General features: G+C 41.1%; 1 protein-coding gene across 6 annotated transcripts in view; it reads left to right on the forward strand.

Moving 5' to 3' along the window:
* Window positions 1-12,936, forward strand: part of mast2 (microtubule associated serine/threonine kinase 2) — a 323,001-nt gene that overhangs the window by 196,819 nt on the left and 113,246 nt on the right. The gene's annotated exons all lie outside the window — the stretch shown is intronic.

Consider the following 12,936-nt stretch of genomic DNA (forward strand, 5'->3'; position numbering starts at 1 on the left):
TAAATATGCTGCAGCATTCCATCTGTGTTGGATTTTTTTTGGATACAAAAGAAACCTTTCCAAGATGCTTAGAATTGGCTGGACTTCTTTACTAACAGCCTGCAACAATTCTAATTAGTTGAGCTGATCACAATGAGCATTCTCCTCTTGATATTGTGCTTATGTTCCTCGGTGTTGGAACACAGCTGCTCATTTTTTTTCTATAGAAAATAAGCCAATTTCTGCTTTGTGTTAGTTGTGGAGAGCAATATGGCAAATATTATTTGCAATTGAACAATTGGAGAATCAAGAAAAAAACTCTTCCAATTAACTGAGCACAGATGATAGCTGTTTTTAATCTTATGCATTAACTTAACAGTTAACCAACACAGTTAACCAACACAGGCATTGCATTCACTTAAACAATGATGCTTGCCCATACTATAATTCAGCCTTTCTATCAGTGAAAGGCTCAAACATTCCTCCTTCACCTTTAGACTCATCGGAATGTTATTTTGGCCTTTCTCATCACCCATGTCTGTAAATTTCAGGTCATCCAAGCTGTCTTTTTAAAATGTATTTATTTTTGTGAGGGGATGTGTATGTCATTGGTTCAGTTTTGCATGCCAAAGGGCAGATAAGGATAGGATATAAATGCTGGTGTTGTCAATGACGCCCATATCCTTAAATATGAACAAATGAAGAAATAGATAAATAAACTATTGTGTTACATAACATAAACCTATGCTGGACACACTCGTAAGCACTTTGTGAAATGTAGCCACTTTAGGATTTCACTGTGTTATTGTAATATAGAGTTAAACAGCATAGAAACAGGCGCTTCGGCCCAATCTGTCCATGCCAACCAAGATGCTCCAGCTATACTGCCCTACTTTGACAAAAGGAAGCAACTGACAGAAAGGCGTTTACTTGTAAATTATGAAAACGTGTTTTTCTTTCAGCACTCTGTGATGGAATGTCTTACTTCTCTGGTATAAATATTTTCAAATTGTACTCGGAGAAGACTTGTTTTGTTCACCATTGTGTAGAGCATATCTCAAATACCCTAAAACAAGCAATAACTCAATTTTGACAAAATTGTCAGTTGCTTCCTTTTGTCAAATTAGGGCAGTATACTAGTCCCATCTAACCCTATCATATCTGTGTACTTGTCCAAATTTATTTTAAATGTTGTTATAGTACCTTCCTCAAATATCCTCTGGCTGCTTGTTCCATATACCCACCACCCTATGTGAAAAGGATGCCCCTCCAGTTACTATTAAATCTTTCCCCTCTCACCTTAAAATAATGTCCCTGGTTCTTGATTCCCCTTCTCTGGGTAAAAGATTCTGTACTTTTACCCTGGATATTCCTCTCATGATCTTATACACCTCTATAAGATCGCTCCTTATCCTCCTGTGCTCCAAGGAATAAAGTATTCGCCCACCCAATCTATCCCTTTAGTTCAGGTTCTCAAACTCAACAAAAGCAGTCAATATAATCTTGAGCAGTGATTCAATATAATCTCAATAGCTACAATGACTAAGCTGCTGCAAGTAAGAATTTCATTGTTCCATTGTTGGTCCATATGACAATTAAACACTCTTGATTCTTAACTTGACGCTGTACTTCAATACTTTGAGTCTGGCAAATGGTTCCATTGAATTAGATGTTTACAGTGGAAGTGCACTGTAAAAGTTGACAGTACACCTTTGAATGTTCAAGAAAGAACTGCAGATGCTGGAAAAATCGAAGATAGACAAAATTGCTGGAGAAACTAAGCAGGTGAGGCAGCATCTATGGAGCGAAGGAATAGGTGACGTTTCGGGTCGACACCCTTCTTCAGACTGATTTGGGGGGGAGGAGGGCGGGAAGAAGGGTTTTCATGCCCCCGCTCCCCCACCCCCACATCAGTCTGAAGAAGTGTCTCAATCCGAAATGTCATCTATTCCTTCGCTCCATAAATGCTGCCTCACCCGCTGAGTTTCTCCAGCATCTTTGTCTACCTTTGAAAGTTCAAACACTGTTTCTGGGATAAAATATTTCACATGGATTGTTTGAAGGCATCTGAGGACAGAGAATCCAGATATCCTAAATTAGGTTACACAGAAAAGCTGGAGAAACTCAGCGGGTGCAGGCATCTATGCGAAGGAAATAGGCACGTTTCGGGCCGAAACCCTTCTTCAGACTAGTATTGTGAGGGCTGACTCTGAATCTGCAAATATTCCAATTATTGATAAATCTGTAAATGATAAGTGAATCCTGCTCCTAAAAAAATATTTCCGGTATTTATATCAAGATATGACATTAAAGAGGACATAATATTGAGCCTTAATGCCATCTATGGACCCTTTGGAATTCATTCCGATTTTAGGCAAACAATATTGCCTTACGCCATTTAATATTATTAATTCTGTGCAAGTAACATTGAGACATTGTCTTAATTATGTTATGGGAAAAAAAGCCACATGAATAAATTGGGCTGATTACTATCTGTCCACATACATCTCTGTTTTCTCATGATGAATAATTTTTGATATCTTCCTTTTGAATATTTAATTTGTATTAGTATAACTATGAAATGAGTCTGCTCCCTGCCAAGTGACTGGCAGATTAAATATAAGCCTTCATTATGCTGCACACTGTGCATCTCTTTGCTTAGCACATAGATGACCTTTAATTAAAGATGTGTTTTGACATGCCGTTATCCCCTATAACCATCTATACATTCTTTCTCTTCAAAGCTTCAGCATAGCTGAGCATTGGCGTTGGCTACTTTATCATGTTTATCAGAATACAGTGAAAAGATTTGTTTGCATGCTATCCAGTTAAATCATGCTACAAGTACAATCAAGCTGTACACAAGTACAACAGGTAGTGCAAAGAGAAAAATACCAGAATGCATAATGTAATTTCACAGCGTTACAGAGAAAAAGTGCAATGGTCTGCAGTGAAGTTGGTTGGAAGATGGATACTACACCCTAGCTTATGGGAAGACTGTTCAGTTGTCTGATAACAGCAGGAAATGAGTTGTTCCTGAATCTGGTGGTTTATGCTTTTATGTTTTTGCATCTTCTGCCCCAGGAGAGAGGGGTGAATGTGAATGACTGGGATGAAAAAGGTCCTTGATTATGTTGGCTGCTTTTGTGAACCAGTGTGACGTATGGATGAAGTCAATGGTGGAGAGGCTGACCTGTGTGATATACTGGGCTGTATCCACAACTCTGCAATTTCATGTTGTCTTGAGTTGCTGCCAAACCAAGCTGTGATGCATCCCAAATGATGCTTTCTGCAGTGCATCTGTAGAAGTTGGTAAGTGTTGTTCGACACTTAGCCGAACTTCCTTAGTCTTCTTAAGAAGTAGAGCTGTTGGTGTGCTTTCTTGGATGTTGCTTCAATGTGGTTGGTCCAGAACAAATTGATGATGATATTAATGCCAAGGAATTTGAAGCTCTTGACCATCTTCACATTGGTACCATTGATGCTGATTGGGGTGTGTACGCCAGGCTTTTGGAAGACCATAACTAGCTCCTTTGTCTTGCAGACACTGAGGGAAAGGTTGTTTCTTGACACCCTGTAACTAAGTTCCAGTACTCTGTCTCGTCATTGTTCACGATCCGAACCATTACAGTGGTGTCATCTGCAAACTTGTAAATTGAGTTGGAGCAAAATTTGACGGCATGATCGTGAGTCTGTAGGGAGTATAGTAAGGGGCTGAGAACTCATCCTTGTGGGGCATCACTGATGAGAATTATTGTGGAGGATGTTTCGTCACCTATCCTCAGTGATTGTGGTTTATAGATCAATGAGGTCAAGGATCTGGTGGCAGTGGTGAGGTAATGACTCCCACATCCAGGAGTTTGGAGATGAGTTTGGTTGGGATTGTGATGTTGATAGTGAAGCTATACTTAATGAAGAGGAGTCAGATTCTTGCTGCAGAGTCTCAGGAGCTGCTTGTCAAGGAATCTTGTTTTTTAAGTTGAGAAAGAAAAACTTGGACCTCAGAGGATCCCAAAGTGCTTTTGTGCAATGTGAGACAGGAGAGCTGAATAATTAAATCAATGAACTTGTCTCAGTGATGCTGATTGAGAGATTAACATTGATCAGGATGCCATTGCTAATTTCCATGTTGCACTTCCAAATCATGCCACTGTTTATTTCAACCAGAAAGCAGGCCAAGCCGGCCCAATTTAATATTCTATCGAAAATATGGCACCTTCACCAGTGGACTGCTGCCTTAAGTGCTGCCTTTACTCCCAGAAATGTTGACTTGAATTTTCTCGAATTGAAGTCTCGTAAGTGGAGCTATCATCCATGGCTCAGGTTAGAGTGCTACCCAATTAGCTCTGGAGAACATGTAAATATTAAATCACTATTATTCACATTCAATTGACAACTTTGAATGGATATAGAACAATTAGTGCATAATGAAGGGTTTGCTTTAAATATTACTCATTTTATTCCCCACTACTTGACTGTTTTTTAAACACTCTGTTCTTCTCCTGTTACCAGTCACCCTTCTTGTGCAATCGCTCAGGATTTGGAGCAGTGAAGGGCCTGTCCCACTTGTGCGTCATTTGCGCGACATCATTTACGCGTCACGATGCACGACGAGCATGTGATACGCGCATGGTGTGCATCATGCGCGCATGGTGGGTGGTGACGTAGGCAGTGACGCGCGGTGCCCCAGGATTTTGGGATGGACAAAATCTTTGCGAGCCATCTGCGTGACGCGCAAATGACGCCCAAGTGGGACAGGCCCTTGAGTTACAACCTGCTGCTTGACCTGTTTTACCTATGAGCATATTGTATAAGTTCAAGTGCTCTAGAATTACTGCACTTAAAACAGTTTTCATTTGTCATGCCACGGAGTGTTATAAAGTGCTCACTTTCAGCATCGTTTATGCTGTGACAAAACGCCTACTCTCAAATTTTCTTGGACAACAATGACAACTTGTGTGTATACAGTGATTGACTATTGCAAAAATATTTCAAATTTATTGTACAAATGTTTGAGTCTGACCTATCAGGCAAAAGCTTGATCCTAGAATTAGTTTTTAAGAAAATAAAGGTAGAACGTTTAACAATGGTGGAAGAGTTGAAGAAGTTACAGAGATATTTAGGGGATAATGATCAGTAAGGGGTTTGAAAACCGGGGTAACTATTTTCTAATTGAGTCTTTGATGAAGTGGCAGTCAATGTCAGCATTGAACAGGACTTGATTAGAGATGGAATTTCAGATTACTTCATTTACCAGGTAGAAAAGAAATGAGATAAACCAGCGATATATATGCAGTCGGCAATTCTTGAGCTAGCAAAAGGATGGTTGAATGTTTCAGTAACAGATTAACGAAGGTTGGGGCAAAGTGCAGCACTGCTCAATTATTCTATGTGCTAATCTCATGAAACAAATTATTTGTACATTTCAGTTATCCTTTTATTTGTACAGCTTTATTAATGGATATTAATTAAAGTTGGAAACAAATTAAATCAGTTTTGAGATCAAACACCAACTCCAGAGATGCACAACAGATTTGATTAAAAAAAGGCTGTGATTCAGATTTGATCATTCTTGCAATTTGGAATTACAGTCAATCACTTTGTTCTGAAGCACCTATATTTAGGAATTAGACAATAGACAATAGGTGCAGGAGTAGGCCATTTGGTCTTTCGAACCACCACCACCATTCAATGTGATCATGGCTGATCATCCCCAAGCTGTACCCTGTTCCTGCCTTCTCTCCATATCCCCTGACTCTGCTATTTTTAAGAGCCCTATCTAGCTCTCTCTTGAAAGCATCCAGAGAACCCGCCTCCACTGCCCTCGGAGGTAGAGAGTTCCACAGACTCTCCACTCTCTGTGAGAAAAAGTGTTTCCTCGTCTCCGTTCTAAATGGCTTACTCCTTATTCTTAAACTGTGGCCCCTGGTACTGGACTCACCCAACATTGGGAACATGTTTCCTGCCTCTAGTGGTCCAAGCCCTTAACAATCTTATATGTTTCAATGAGATATCCTCTCATCCTTCTAAACTCCAGAGTGTACAAGCCCAGCTGGTCCATTCTCCCAGCATATGACAGTCCCGCCATCCCAGGAAATAACCTTGTAAACCTACGCTAAACCTCAATAGCAAGAATGTCCTTCCTCAAATTAGGGGACCAAAACTGCACACAATACTCCAGGTGTGGTCTCACTAGGGCCCTGCACGTCTGCAGAAGGACCTCTTTGCTCCTATATTTGATTCCTCTTGTTATAAAGGCCAACATGCCATTCGCTTTCTTCACTGCCTGCTGTACCTGCATGCTTATTCTAGCATTGAGCTGATTGTCCATTGTTCAATACATGAAGAATAGAATTGTAAGTGGCACGTGCATGAGTAGAACAGATTTGTTGTTAACAGTACACAAGTGCAAATTCAAAGCTGAATTTGATATAGAATCTTAAAGAATTTTTAGGATTATGAAGTTTAATTCTAGTTCTAGTTATTGTATATGATGTAGCCTCCCTCCATTGCAGCTCAGTATTTCAGTGGGAAAATGAGAAATTAATAGGCCCCGTAGCTAACAGTGACGTTCTCATGGTGATAAAACAACTTAAAGGTCAGTATTGAAATGTTGTGCTTAATCAACTGGAAGATATTAGCTGCATAAAAGAATCCTTTCACATTCTTTACACCTAGCCAAGACAATAAAGGCTACTTTGACTTTGAAGGCCACGCATTCTATAGTTTGATCTAGCACGAACTTGCGTAGATTTAACTAAACCAACTACAAACCAAGCTGAGAAGAATACTTAGTACTTGACCGCTCCTCTCACTGCCGTGGGCATTCATATCGAAAAAGTATTTTATCAAGAATATGAGTAAAGCTTCATATAGAATACCCGTCCTTTCGGATGAACTTCATATATGTTCCAATTGACTCTGATTTCTGTGGATACACTTCTCTTTTAGCTTACTCAAAGGTAAAATCTCATATTTTTGCAATAAAATATTAATAAGGGTAAAAAACTAGCTCTGAGGATTTAATGAAGGATAAAATGATAGTTAATTACAGTATTACATTAGGAGGCTGAAACCATTAAATTAGAATTGTGACAAGCAGAGGGCCTGCACAGAAACCAAGCATTCTTTTGTGCTTGAACCCATGGCTCCAAACGTTCGTAAGTATTGAAGGAATCTAGATCATAAAAGCAAACTCTTAATATTAGGACCAGGTTGTTCGGGAGTCAAATGACAAATCAATTTTTCACTAGAAATACTGAGGGAGCCTTTAATGACACTTCCCTGGATTGGAGTTCTAAAGTTTACAAGATAGATGAATACATTTTTAATCAGAATATTAGGGTATATAGAGAAAGGTGGATGCATAGAAGTAATATACAGATAAATTGTTTTCTAAATGAGTGATGGAACAGATTTGACAATCTTTTTCACAGTCAGAACCCTTTTCCCAGGGTGGGGATGTCAAAAGACTAGAGAGCATTACTTTAAGATGAAAGGGGAAAAGTTTAAAGGAGATGTGCAGGGCAAGTTTTCTTTACATAGATGGTGATGGATGGCTGGAATTACTGCTGGGGGTGATGATTGAGGCAGATACAATAGTGGCATTTAAGAGGCTTTTAGATGGGCACTTGGATGTGAAGGAATGGAGGGATATGAATCATGTCGTGGCAGAGGAGATTATTTTAGTTTGGCATCATGTTCGGTAGAGGCACTGTGGGGCGAAGGGCTGCTTCCTCTCCTGTACTTTTTCTATGTTTAGATTCTGCTAAATAATAATGTTGCCATTGGTGTTTATTACGCAATGAATTTGAACATGCACCTATGGGTAATTCTTGTGAGGCCAATTAAAATGTTTCAATGTAAGTCATAGAGACAAATAAAGTGGAATTCTCACTTTAAAATATGGAGGCTATTCATGGAAAAAATTTAAATGGTAATTTTTCAATGAAAAATCTCTGAGCAAAAATGCATGTCTCCATTAGCAAGTGCAAAATGTATTATATTTAAGCAAAAGTGCAAACTGCTTCTGTGGTCAAAGTATAAGCTTAGAGATAAAATGTTAAATTATTTGATGATAATTCAAATTGTAATTATTGCATTGTGTTTTGAAGTTGGAACAAGGTCCTGGGTGGAAGTGTGTGCAGTTAACTAATATTTCATTAGGTGGTGTATCACACTGTGACTTTGCACTTGCTATAATTTTATTTTGCATTGAGACCGTACCTCAAGAAATGAAAACCATGACCAAGTTTCATTAGATGACCATTATCACATGTTGTTTCTCTTCACAGCAAATTGCTTTGAAATAACATGATTAAACGCATTTTCCTGGGGTTCTATTAAGTGAAGTTGCAGATCCAGCCAGCATCTGTTTATCACTCTTAATAATGGATGTCGTCTCCTATCATAAGATTATATTTCCATTTGACATAAACTGCCTAGACGGCAGATCATGAATTATTAATGGCCCACAGACTCTGAAGGAATATTGATAATAGAAATAATCCAAACTCAAAAATCAGAATGAATAAAGTTGGATAATTGCAGAATGCAGAAGTTAATAATATTTCTGAGAATGCTTGTTAACTCATCGAAAAAAAATCATGACTTTAATATCCATGTTTATTAACTCTCCAAGTAAAGATTCAGTTTTAAGTATTAAACAACATTTTGCAAACAGATGGAGAGCAAATTAGTTAACTTTGCTTTTTGCCATTATTTAAATTGGCACTGCGTATTTTAACACTTGTATTGACTGTATCATTAAATATTTTTTATTTGTCAATTCTTACCAATTCTTTTTAAGTCATGAATTATTATTCTGACTGAGCATCAATTGCCATTTATGGTAAAGTATCTTATGTTCCATTGACCCGTGGAGTGGAAAGTAAATTCTCCAACATTCTCCATTTACATGATATAGTTACAAATGTGTCACTTATCAGTTATTAATTATTCTGAAACAGATCTTCACTCTTTACTGTCTCAATACGTCTCATTATATTAAATGTCTTAATTATTTATAAAACAATATATTTTTTCAAGTAAAGTTTAATACTTTGTGGGAATACCACATCTTCTTTCTACCTTTTTAAGTGTTGGCATTCTATAGTCCTCATTGAAATGCATTGATAAGTACCTGGCAAAATAGAATTTTGAAAGATTTGGAGTTGTGTGGATATTTAAAATCGTTTATACATACATTACAAATGTGTATGAATTTGCTTGGTTGTCTTTTTTCTTTGGATTACTGCCTTTGCTGGAGAAATGAATAACATAAAGCTTAACATTAAACATAACATAAAGCGATCGTTTCGCTGAACACCTCCGCTCAGTCTGCCTAAACCTACCTGATATCCCGATTGCGAAACACTTTAACTCCCTCTCCCATTCCCACACTGTCCTTTCTACACATGGTATGTTTGTTTAAATTGTCCACAGTTTTTTTCCCCTCCCTCCTGAATGACTTGATCATTCTGACATGTATTTCCAATTGCAAGTTCCACATTTTATAGTTAATATTTCACCCTTGGGAGCATGATACATTTTATTGTTATTCTTCTTCAATAATTACTTGTTGTTAGCTGCTATTTTTATTGTGAACAGTGCTGATTTTCCATTTCAACTGCTAGTTTTCTGTTTCAAATTTACTTATTCTCCAATTTTTATTTCCAGTACACTATCCTCTCTCTCCCACTGCTTCCCAAATCTGTAAATTTCAGTCACCCTTCTTAAGGAACAATGCTATTAATCTGGAAATATTGCAGACAAGATTAATGAGAATGTTTCCAGAATTCAAGGGCCTGAGCTATGGGGAGAGATTAGGGATGTTAGGATTTTATTCCTTGGAGCATACAAGACTAAGGGAGTGACTGTATTAAGTGGTATAAGATCATGAAGTGTACTGATAGAATGAATGTGCATAGGATTTTTTCACAGATTAGGGGAATCAAGAATGGGGGCAAGGGTTAAGGTGAGAGAGGCAAGATCTAATAGGAACCTGAAGTGCAACCTTTCCCCAGAGAGTGGTGGGTAAATGGAATGAGCTGCCAGATGAAATAGCTGAGGAACAGAAACAACATTTAAAACTCATTTGGGCAGGTACATGCAGGAAAGGTTTAGAGGGATATGGGCCAAACACAAGCAAATGGGACTAGCTTAGATGGGGCAGCTTGGTTGACATGGATAGGTTGTGCCTGTTGCTGTGCTGTATAACTGACTCACACAAATACATTTTCACATCTCTTTTACAACCAGAACGAGGACCAAACACATGGAAGTTTTTATCAGGATGTGGTCAAGATTACAACTTCTGAATAAGTCATGCCAGGACCAAGACATGTTGATAGGACTCATCATATAATTTGACATGGCTGAGAAAATAACTTATTTTTAACTATATCATGGGCCAATGTCTTGACCACAGATTGAAACTAAAATAAGCGAGTTTGGTATTCCGAAAAACGCAAGGAATCATGGGATTTGTCAAAGTTCAATAGAGAAAAAAAAAAGCAAACCGGGGTGCCAGGTGGCGGGAGAGCGGGGTGTAACAGCGAGAGAGAGAGAGGGCAGATGCGAGTGTGAGACGGGGAGGGACTGGACTGGCAGAGAGATGGTGAGAGGTGGGGAGAGAGAAGGAGGGTGAAAGACCTGTGTGCTTGTGTTTTGCTCACAGGTGTGTTGTGTTTAACATTCTGCGGGGAGTGCCAGGGTTTGCATGTTGATTACAGAGTCGGGCAATGTCCCCCAGTCCCTCCCTCCGGTCCAGGGCAGGGGGACGGAAGGGTGGTTGTGGAGGGATTATCCTTGTGCCGGGAAGTTCTTGTGGAGACGGGGTGTCCGGGACCTGAGTGAAGCCACGATAGCGAGTTCCTTTCTCCCCATCCCTCTTCCTATCCCTCTTCCCATCCCTCTTCCCATCCCTCTTCCCATTTTCATCCCCCTTTTCATCCCCCTTTTCATCCCCCTCTTCATCCCTCTTCTCATCCCCCTTCTCATCATCCCCCTTCTCATCCCCCTTCCCACCCCTCTCCCCATCTCTCTCCCCATCGCCTCACCTTTACACAGGGACAGGCGTCGCTCTGAAAGAAGGAACTGCAGATGCTGGTTTATACCGAAGGTAGACACAATGTGCTGGAGTAACTAACCGGGATGGGCAGCATCTTTGGACAAAAGGAATAGGTGATATTTCGGGTCCACGCCCTTTTCTAGAGATGTTGCTTGACCCGCTGAGTTACTGCAGCATTTTGTGTGTATCCCCGTTGATGGCTGGTGTTAGGCTTTCGCTGGCACCGAGGGGGTTAACCGACAGCCACTGGATAAGGCGAGAGGTGCAACTGACGGTCCCCGGCCCATCGGGGAACGGGTGCCTGGGGAGTTGGAGCAGAGTTGAGTTGGAGTTAGCGATCCTTCTCCGTGCTGGCTGTAAGCCTGGGGCCGTCACTGCTCCGGGCCAGTGTCCCGTCAGTCCAGGGTCACCCCGGACATTTCCGGCTGCCACCGGACAGGAATGGGACACTCGGGAGGGGACAAGGATGGTAGAGAGACTCCGCTCACAAATCTGCCTCCAGGGGTTATGCAGGAGAGGGGTGCACGGTTCGCCCCTGCATAATAATCCTGTATAACCCGGGAGGGCAACCCGAGTGAGAATGGAACCCATACACCCAGGCTGAGGGGGACCAGACCGTCATTCATTAGATTGTCACGGCTGAGATTTCTGCATGGACCAGTGGAGAAAGGAGAACTAGGTTTGCTAACTCCAGTAGCAATTCAACAGCTTTTGCAGCGCCGGAGGCCCGGTTCGATCCTCACAACGGATGAAACGCAGGTCTGTATACATGCAGCAGCTCAGCTGCCAAGAATGTTTATCTCCAGTGTCCTATGACCTGGGCATGTGCAGTTGGAATACCGAACTCGCTTATTGGCACTTTTGCCTTGCCATGATCCAGATATTTGGAAGAGCTTTATTGAAAAACTAGACTAAGTGGGACCCGTTGGGTCCCAGCTTTGCACGGGAGGGCTGGTCCCCCAACACAATGTTCCACCTCTCCACCAATCCCAATATTGCTGGACAGTGGGGGGGCTTTCTGGAGAGCAAGCATGGTGTTGTGGGCTGAAGAGACTGGTTTCCAGGGGGGCTAGTATGGACATTGTGGGCCGAATGGATTCTTGGGCTGGCAGCTCAGTCACTGAGACCACTCACACACACATACACACACACACATACACACACACATACATACACACTCGCACTCACAATCGCACACACACACACACACACACACACATACACACACACACACACACACACTCACACACACACACACACACACACACACACACACACACACACACACACACACACACACACATTCACAGACATGCACACACACACTCACAAACACATACACACACACTCACTGACTCACACACCATATACATGGCAGTAAACTTTCTTGAATACTCACACGGCTGGGCGCGGCCTCTCGACTTTGGGGCTTCCGCAGTCAGCGTCACATCCGCAATCTGCGTGACCTCTGCACTTACCGGAAATTACGCAATCAGCGTGACCTCTGCACTCACCGAAAATTACGCAATCAGCGCAACCTGTCCACTAAGCATAAGTCACGAAATGAGCGGGGCTTTTGAACCAAACACAGTCAGACCTAATAAAGCATTTATTCCTTCTAAACACAGTCTGACCTAATAAAGCATCGCAGTTTCAAGCACAGGCAGGGCAGCAGGCCAAACAACTCATGGCATTGTCATTAAGCGCAAACAAATCATTTATTGCAAGTACATTGCAGACTCACAGTTCAGTTGATTCACAGCTCTGAATGAGAGTCGTGGCCTCTCCCTCGCGATCTTGCATAGTGACTAAGTCACGTCCAGGCATCCGGGGTTTTCTAGTCCTGCCGCCCCCCCCCCCCAGAAGGGGCTTTACCTTCATCACGG

The sequence above is a fragment of the Leucoraja erinacea genome, chromosome 10, assembly GCF_028641065.1.
Source record: "Leucoraja erinacea ecotype New England chromosome 10, Leri_hhj_1, whole genome shotgun sequence".
Lineage (NCBI taxonomy): Eukaryota > Metazoa > Chordata > Chondrichthyes > Rajiformes > Rajidae > Leucoraja > Leucoraja erinaceus.